Below are 9,223 nucleotides of genomic sequence, written 5' to 3'. Positions count from 1 at the left end.
TAAAAACTGATCTCTCATTATTCACTCATATTTTTTCAGCATATTTAGTGAAATACCATAAACCTTGAGTAACACCATGAGACCCATATGAAATGCCACTAATGATGTTAGAAATGCTCCCAAGAAGCAGAGAAAAGTCATGACACTACAAGAAAAAGTTGAATTGTCAGATATTCACTGTAGATTGAGGTCTGCAGCTTCAGTTGCCCACCATCTCAAGATAAATGAACCCAGCTAAGTAAAAAGGGGAAAGGAAATTCGTGAAACTGTCACTGAAGCTATGGCCATAGGAACAAAACCCCACACATTTTGTGAAAGACCTTTGCAATCTTGTATCAAAAATGTGGGTGCAAGATTGCTGTAAGAAATGCATGCCTATACATTCTAATATGATATGAGGAAAAGTAAAGTCTTTCCATGATGACTTAAAGCAAAATGAGAATGAAGGATCTAAAGCTGGAGAACTGAATTCTAGCGAAGGATGATTTGATAACTTTAGAAAGAGTTTTGGCTTTAAAAATGTCAGGATAGTGGGAGAAGGAGCTTCTGCTGACCAAGAAAACAGCAAATAAGTTTGCAATGCCATTAAGAAAATCATGTAAGGGAAAGGATATCTGCCTGCCTGAATAGGTTTTTTAATGCAAACAAAAGTACCCTATTCTTTAATAAAAACACCACAAAAGACATTTATTAATAAGGAAGAGAAGCAAGCACCAGGGTTTAAGACAGGAAGGGATAGGGTAACTCTACTGTTTTGTATAAATGCAAGCAGATTTTTGATCATGATTGCCCATTACTAAAAAGCTATTAATCCACAAGCCTTGAAGATAAAAGATAAACATGGGGTGCCAGTCTTTTGGTTGTACAGTACGAAGGCCTAGACAATGAAATCGTTTTCCTGGATTAGTGCCACTGATGCTTTGTCCCTGAAGTCAGAAGTAACAGTAAGGAGCTGCTTTTTTAAGTTCTTTAGATTTTTATATTAGACCATGCTCCTGGCTACCCAGAACCCTATAAGTTCAATACTTGGGGCACTGAAGTAGTCTGCTGCTGCTGCTGCTAACTTGCTTCAGTCGTGGCTGACTCTGTGTGACCCCACAGATGGCAGCCCACCAGGCTCCCCCGTCCCTGGGATTCTCCAGGCAAGAACACTGGAGTGAGCTGCCATTTCCTTCTCCAATGCATGAAAGTGAAAAGTGAAAGTGAAGTCGCTCAGTCGTGTCCGACTCTTAGTGACCCCGTGGACTGGAACCCACCAGGCTAACCTCTGTCCATGTGATTTTCCAGGCAAGAGTACTGGAGTGGGGCCCCTAAATGCAAAACCTCTAATTCAGCCTCTAGATCAGGGGCCATAAGGACTTTTAAGACTCTTTACACATACTACAAAGATCTTAATGATGCAGATAACCACTATGGTGTAATCACCGACCTAGAGCCAGACATCCTGGAATTCAAAGTCAAGTGGGCCTTAGGAAGCATCACTATGAACAAAGTTAGTGGAGGTGATGGAATTCCAGTTGAGCTATTTCAAATATTCAAAGATGATGCTGTGAAAATGCTGCATTCAAAGTGCCAGCAAATTTGGAAAACTCAGCAGTGGCCACAGGAGTGGAAAAGGCCAGTTTTCATTCCAGTCTCAAAGAAAGGCAATGCCAAAGAATGTTCAAACTACTGCACATTTGCACTCATCTCACATGCTAGTAAAGTACTGCTCAAAATTCTCCAAGCCAGGCTTAAACAGTACATGAACCATGAACTTCCAGATGTTCCAGCTGGATTTAGAAAAGGCAGAGGAACCAGAGATCAAATTGCCAACATCCACTGGATCATTGAAAAAGCAAGAGAGTTCCAGAAAAACATCTACTTCTGCTTTATTGATTACATCAAAGCCTTTGACTGTGTGGATCACAATAAACTGTGGAAAATTCTGAAGGAGATGGGAATACCAGACCACCTTACCTGCCTCCTAAGAAATCTGTATGCAGGTCAAGTAGCAACAGTTTGAATTGGACATGGAAAAAGAGACTGGTTCCAAATAGGAAAAGGAGTATGTCAAGGCTATATATTATCACCCTGCTTATTTAACTTATGTGCAGAGTACATCATGTGAAATGCCAGACTGGAAGAAGCACAAGCTGGAATCAAGATAGCTGGGAAAAATATCAATAATCTCAGATGCACAGATGACACCACCCTTACGGCAGAAAGCAAAGAAGAACTAAAGAGCCTCTTGATGAAAGTGAAAGAGGAGAGTGAAAAAGTTGCCTAAAAATTCAACTTCAAAAAATATCATGCTATCTAGTCCCATCATTTCATGGCAAACAGATGGGGAAACAATGGAAACAGTGACAGACTTTATTTTGGGGGGCTCCAAAATCACTGAAGATGGTGCATGTGGCCATGAAATTAAAAGACACTTACTCCTTGGAAGGAAAGTTATGACCAACCTTGACAGCATATTAAAAAGCAGAGACATTACTTTGCCAACAAAAGTCCATCTAGTCAAAGCTATGGTTTTTCCAGTAGTTAAGTATGGATGTGAGATTTGGACTATAAAGAAAGCTGAGCACTGAATAATTGATGCTTTTGAACTGTTTTGTTAGAGAAGACTCTTGAGAGTCCCTTGGACTGCAAGGAGATCCAACCAGTCCATCCTAAAGGAAATCAGTCCTGAATATTCATTGGAAGGACTGATGCTGAAGCTGAAGCTCCAATACTTTGGCCACCTGATGTGAAGAACTGACTCATTGGAAAAGACTCTGATTCTAGGGAAGATTGAAGTTGGGAGGAGAAGGCGTCAACAGAGGATGACATTGTTGGATGGCATCATCAACTCAATGGACTTGAGTTTGAGTAAGATCCTGGAGCTGCTGATGGATAGGGAAGCCTGCCGTGCTTGCAGTCCATGGGGTCACAAATAGTCAACATGACTGAGCAACTGAACTGAACTGAATTGAACACATACTACTCTATGGAGAGGATTTTCAACAACATGGAGGAGAACCCTGACAAAGAAAACATCATGAAAGTCTTGAAGTCTCCACCAGTGGAGATGCCATTGTTTACTGAAAAGTCTGTGAAAACCATCTAGCCACAAACAATAAATTCCTGCTAGAGAAAACTGTCCAGATGTTATATATGACTTTACAGAATTTATGACAGAGCTGATTAAGGAAATCATGAAAGACTGTGGATATGACAAAAAAGTTGGAAATGAACTTCAATTGAAATCCATGGGTTTCAAGACATGGATCCTGGAGAAATTTAAGAGCTAGTAGACACCACAACCGGAGAAGGCAATGACACCCCACTCCAGTACTCTTGCCTGGAAAATCCCATGGACACAGGAGCCTGGTAGGCTGCAGTCCATGGGGTTGCTAAGAGTCAGACACAACTGAGTGACTTCACTTTCATGTTTCACTTTCATGCATTGGAGAAGGAAATGGCAACCCACTCCAGTATTCTTGCCTGGAGAATCCCAGGGATGGGGGAGCCTGGTGTGCTGCTGTCTATGGGGTCGCATAGAGTTGGACACGACTGAAGTGACTTAGCAGCAGCAGCAGACACCACGACAGAGAGCTCATACACCACAGAGAACAGGACATGATGCATTGTCCCTGAGCCTCTGGTTTCTCCAGTGGAATAAGATAGCCCAGGGGAGCCACCAGCATCCCTAAAGTCCAGCATTGTGGGTTGCTCTTTTCTGGTCTTGCACCATGAGTACTGGAGAATAATATGCAATATGACTGTGAAGGAGAAAGGGGGAGGAGCTTGAACAGCCAGCACATGGACCTTGGCAGACCAAGTTCATTCCTGTAGAGTCCAGGTAATAATCCCAACCAGTGGCTTTGCTCATCTGCAGATCCAAGTCATGCAACCTCTGACGAGTGAATGAGTTGGGAGAAGATCTGCCTGATTTAGATCCTCAAACAAGTTTTGCCAGACCTAGAGCTCAGTTTCTCCACATCCAGGAAAGGAGCTCAATCATAGCCCTATTCACTGTGTGTCTTCTGCCCCCAGCTTACTGGAAGGGCTGGTGAGTACTCCAGGAAGCAGTGCGGCCCAGAGGCACTTGAGCTGAAAGGTGAGTGGGCAGAGTTGATTATCCCCAGAACAAAGCCAGTACTGGGTATGGAGTGTTACACCCTGGTATTACACCTAGGCAGGGGGATTAATTCATAGCCAAGACTGAGGGTAGCTCCCAGAACCTCCCAACTAGAGAGCTTATTTGGGAAATTGAGAGTAGCCTGAAGTGGCCTCTCCCCCTTCACCCAAGTAGGGAGTTGAGACATGATACCACTCACTGTGGAGAGGCCCCATCTGACCAGAAGAGTTGGTGCCAACTCCTGTGGCTCAGTGGCACTTGAGTCTAGAGATAGGCAGGCAGAGCTATGGGTTTTCAGGACAAAGCCAGTAGCACTGTTTGATCAAGGAACTTGGGATGTGCGTCACCTTGAGATAAGAAAAAAAGAGCTTTACCAGCTTTAGAGCTGTTTTCTCACTGTACCCAGGAAAAGAATGTAATTTATAGTTCTACCCATTGCTGAAGATAGCCTTTAGCCTGTTCAAACAGGGAACCTAACCAATATGCAGCATATGCAAAGCTGCATAGCCCATTCAACAGCCCTAAGTACAGTGGCATTTTATCAGTCAATGGCTGCTTCCATCTTCAGAGCAAAAGTGGTGGTCTCACCTGACCAGGGAGTTAAGTGAACATTCTGGCCCCTTTCAGGTTCCCAAACAATGAGGTGTATGGGCCCTGGGTCCTGTCCTTCCATCCTTCCAGAGCAGGAAAGGTAATTCATTGGCCCATTTACTACTGAATAGAGTACCCAGTCCTGACCATTTAGTAAGCCTATCTAGCGAATCCAGGCAATTGTGGACCCCATCCTACAGCCCCACACAAGTAGGGAACCAACCAGCAGTCCTATCCAAATGGAGATTTATGAACTGTCAGACAAAGAATTCAGAATAATCCTCTTAAGGAAGTCTAGTGAACTATAAGAAAACACAGATAAATGTTACCAGTCAGTGACTGCTCCCTGCATCCATGATCATCATTTGAATAGTTGCCTCACCCAAAAATAGACCATAAAAGCAGAGCCCAGATGCCCAAGGATATTGCCAGCAAACATACCCAATACCCAAACTGAGTTGATTGATGAAGAACTGCCTTTGCCAAAGCAAACCTATAGTCTGGGAGAGGAACTCCACTAGTTAAGTATGTAGATTCCAGTATAAGGATGCAAATATCAGAAAATATCAGGTAAATTTGATGCCACCAAAGGAAACTAATAAAGCTTCAAAATAAAGAAATGGAGATTTATGAACTGTCAAGGAATTCAGAATAATCCTCTTAAGGAAGTCAAGTGAACTATAAGTCAAGTAACTATAAGAAAACACAGATAACTAAACCAAATTACAAAAGTAGTACATGGATAAAATTCAATAAGGAATTCAGTAAAGAAGTTCAATAAGGAAATAGCAACCATCAAAACAAGATAAAACAAACAGAATTCCTAGGTTGAAATTACAATAACTGAGCTGAAAAATTCAAACAAGAATTTAAAAAGTAGATTAGACAATGCAGAAGAAAGAATCAGTGACCTGGAGGATTAGACATTGGAAATTACAAATTTAAAGGAGAAAAAAGAAAATAAAAGAAAATAGAGATAGCCTAAGGAAATTATGGGACACAATGACTAGAAACAATATTTGCATTATGAAAATTCCACAAATATAAGAGAAAAAGAAATGGAGAGAAAGGCTGAAAATTTACTGAATCTGGAGAGAGAAATGGACATCCAGATCTACAAGGTCAATAGGACCCCAAATAGATTGAACCTGAATAGGGCTACCTTAAAACACATTATAATTGTCAAATGTCAAAGACAAAGGAAGAGGTTTAAGAGCAGCAACAGAAAAAAGAAATCACATACAAGAAACTTCCAAAGAGAATCAGTGGATTTCTCAACAACAACTTTTTATGGCAAAAGATAAAGAGATAACATACTCAAAAAAATTTTAAGAAAATAAATCTCACCCAAGAATTCTATACCTGGTGAAGCTGTCCTTCCAAAACAAAGAAGGGACAAAGACTTTCTTGAACCAACCAAAGCTGAGGGAGGGCAATACAGTAGACTTAAAGTAAAAGAAATATAACCAGAAGTTCTTGGAGTAGAAGTAAAAGAATGTTAATTAGCATCATAAAAACATAAAAAGGTAGTACAAATCTCACTGGCAGTGGTAAATAAATAGTCATAGCTAGATTATACAGTATGGTAATAGCAGTGTGTAATTCACACACAACTTTAATTTGAACATTAAAAAATAGTAATAAAAATAACCATAACTACAATGATCTATTATAAGTAACATAATGTAATAAAAACATATAACAAAAATAACCTAAAATGGGGGGAAAAGGATTGATAAAACTGTAAAATTTATGAATTCTACTGAAGTTACCAGTTTAAAATAGGGTATTATAAGTTTAAGATGGTTTATGTAAGCTTCATAGTAACCACAAGGAAAATCCTCTATTAATTACACAAGAGAACATGGTGAGGAAGTCAAAGCACGCTGATACCAGAAGGTGTCAAAACACACACTCAAAAAGGCAGCAGGTTAAGAAGTTAAAAAACAATACAGATCTACAAAATAGCCACAATACTTAACAAAATGACAGTGGTAGTCTCCTACCTATAGATAATTACCTTAAGTGTAAACAGATTGAAATAAATAAATGTACAGAATATAGAAAGGTTGAATGGTTTAAAAGTCATATCCAATAATATGCTTCCTGTAAGAGACACACCTTAGCCTTTAAGATATACATAGACTGAAGTTGAAGGTATGGAAAGAGAAATTTCAAGCAAATGGTAACCAAAAAGAAAAAGAAAAATAAGTGGGGCTAGCTATATTTATATCAAAAACAAAGACTTTAAACCAAAATGATAAAGAAACAAAGTGAAGTCGCTCAGTCATGTCCAACACTTTGCGACCCCATGGACTGTAGCCCGCCAGGCTCCTCTGTCCATGGGATTCTCCAGGCAAGAATACTGGAGTGGGTTGCCATTTCCTTCTCCAGGGGATCTTCCCAACCCAGGGATCGAACCTGGGTCTCCTGCATTGCAGGCAGACGCTTTATCCTCTGAGCCACCAGGGAAGCCAAAAAAGTCATTATATAACAAGAAAGGGTTCAACATATCAGGAAGCTATAACAATCATAAATATTTATGTGCCTGATATTGGAACACTTAAATATATAAAGCAGAAATTAACAGAGCTCTAAAGAGAAATGAATATTGTACAATCAGATTTGAGGACTTTACTACCCAATTCTTTTTTTTTTTTTCCAATTCTTAACAATTATTAGATCATCCAGACTGAGAATCAATAGGTGAGAGCAGATTTGAAAAACAATATAGACCAAATTTTTCCTTGGAAGTAAAGCTATGACAAACCTAGACAGTGTATTAAAAAGCAGAGACATTGCTTTGCCAACAAAGGTCAGTATAGTCAAAGCTATGGTTTTCCCAGTAGTCATGTATGGATGTGAGAGTTGAATCATAAGTCTGAGTGCCAAAGAATTAATACTTTCAAACTGTGGTGCTGGAAAAGACTCTTGAGAGTCTCTTGAACCAGTCAATCCTAAACCAGTCAATCCTAAAGAAAATCAACCCTGAAAATTCATTGGAAGGACTGTTGCTGAAGCTAAAGCTCTGATACTTTGACCACCTGATGCAAAGAACCAACTCATTAGAAAGGACCCTGATGCTGGGAAAAATTGAGGGCAGGAGGAGAAGGGGTGACAGACAATGAGATGGTTGGATGGCATCACTGATTCAATGAACATGAGTCTGAGCAAACTCAGGAAGATAGTGAAGAACAGGGAAGCCTGGCATGCTGCAATCCAAGGGATTGCAAAGAGCTGGACACGACTTAGCAACTGAACAACAATAAACCAACTAGACCTAATAGACATATAAAGGACATTCTATTCAACAACACTGGAATACAGATTCTTTTCAAATAAACATGGAACATATACTAGAATCGATCATATATAGCCCACAAAACAAGTGTTACCAAATTCAAGAAGACTAAAATCATACCACAATCTCTGACCACAATGAGATGAAGCTAGAAATCAATACAAAAAGAAAATTGAAAATTCACAGACATAGGGAAATTAATCAACACTTTCTTGAACAACCAAAGAAGAAATTTTAAAAGGACATAATACAAGTTTCCTGAGACACAAAAATGGAAATTCTACACACCAGAACTGATAGGATGAAGCAGAAACAGTTCTAAGAGGCAAGTTCATAGCAATAAATGCCTATGTTAAGAAACAAGGATTCCAAATAAATAAACTATGCCTTAATGAAGTAGAAAAAGAAGAACAAATCCCAAAGTCAGCAAGAGAAATGGACTAATGAAGACCATTATTATTATAAAGAGCAGAAACAAATGACATTGAAAAGAGAAGAACAACAGGAAAGATTAACCAAATAATTGGTTCTTTGAAAAGGTAAACAAAACTGACAAACTTTTATGCAGACTAACAAATTAAAAAGAAAGGGGACCCAAGTCAACAAAATTATAAATAAATTAAAAATTGAGACATTACAGTTGATACCTCAGAAATTCAAAGGATCACAAGAGGCTAGTACAAACAACTATATGTCAAGAAATTAGACAACCTTTTGCTTGGTTAGTCACTCAGTCATGTCTGACTCTTCTTGACCCTATGGGTTGTAACCCACCAGACTCCTCTGTTCATGGAATCCTCCAGGCAAGAATACCAGCCCAGGGATCAAACCTGGGTCTCTTGCATTTCAGTCAGATTCTTTACAGTCTGTGCTACCAGGGGAGCCCAGACAACCTGAAAGAAATTTTTGAAATTCTTGAAACACACAATTTACTAAGACTGAATCAGGAAAAAGTAGAAAATCTGAGTAAACAAATTACTAGTAAGGAAAATTAATCAGAAATCACAAATATCTAAGGACTAGAGGTCTTCATTGATGAACTTTACCAAACATTTAAAAAATAATACCAATCCTTCTCAACTTCTTTCAAAATATCATGAAGGGGAGACACTCCCAAACCCATTTCATGAGGCCAGCATTATCCTGATACCAAAACCAGAAAAATATGAATAGAAAAGAAAACTACCAGAGTTAATATTCGTCATGACTATAGACCTAAAATGCTC

General features: G+C 39.4%; 1 non-coding gene across 1 annotated transcript; it reads right to left on the bottom strand.

Annotated features, from left to right (window-relative positions):
* Nucleotides 1-7,096: 7,096 nt before the first annotated feature.
* TRNAC-GCA lies at nt 7,097-7,168 on the bottom strand. Its single transcript has one exon. It is a non-coding gene; the product is annotated as a tRNA-Cys (tRNA).
* Between the last annotated feature and the right edge of the window lie 2,055 nt (nt 7,169-9,223).

The sequence above is a fragment of the Cervus elaphus genome, chromosome 9 (assembly GCF_910594005.1).
Source record: "Cervus elaphus chromosome 9, mCerEla1.1, whole genome shotgun sequence".
In the NCBI taxonomy this organism is placed as follows: domain Eukaryota; kingdom Metazoa; phylum Chordata; class Mammalia; order Artiodactyla; family Cervidae; genus Cervus; species Cervus elaphus.
This window is presented reverse-complemented; position numbering and strand designations above follow the sequence as displayed.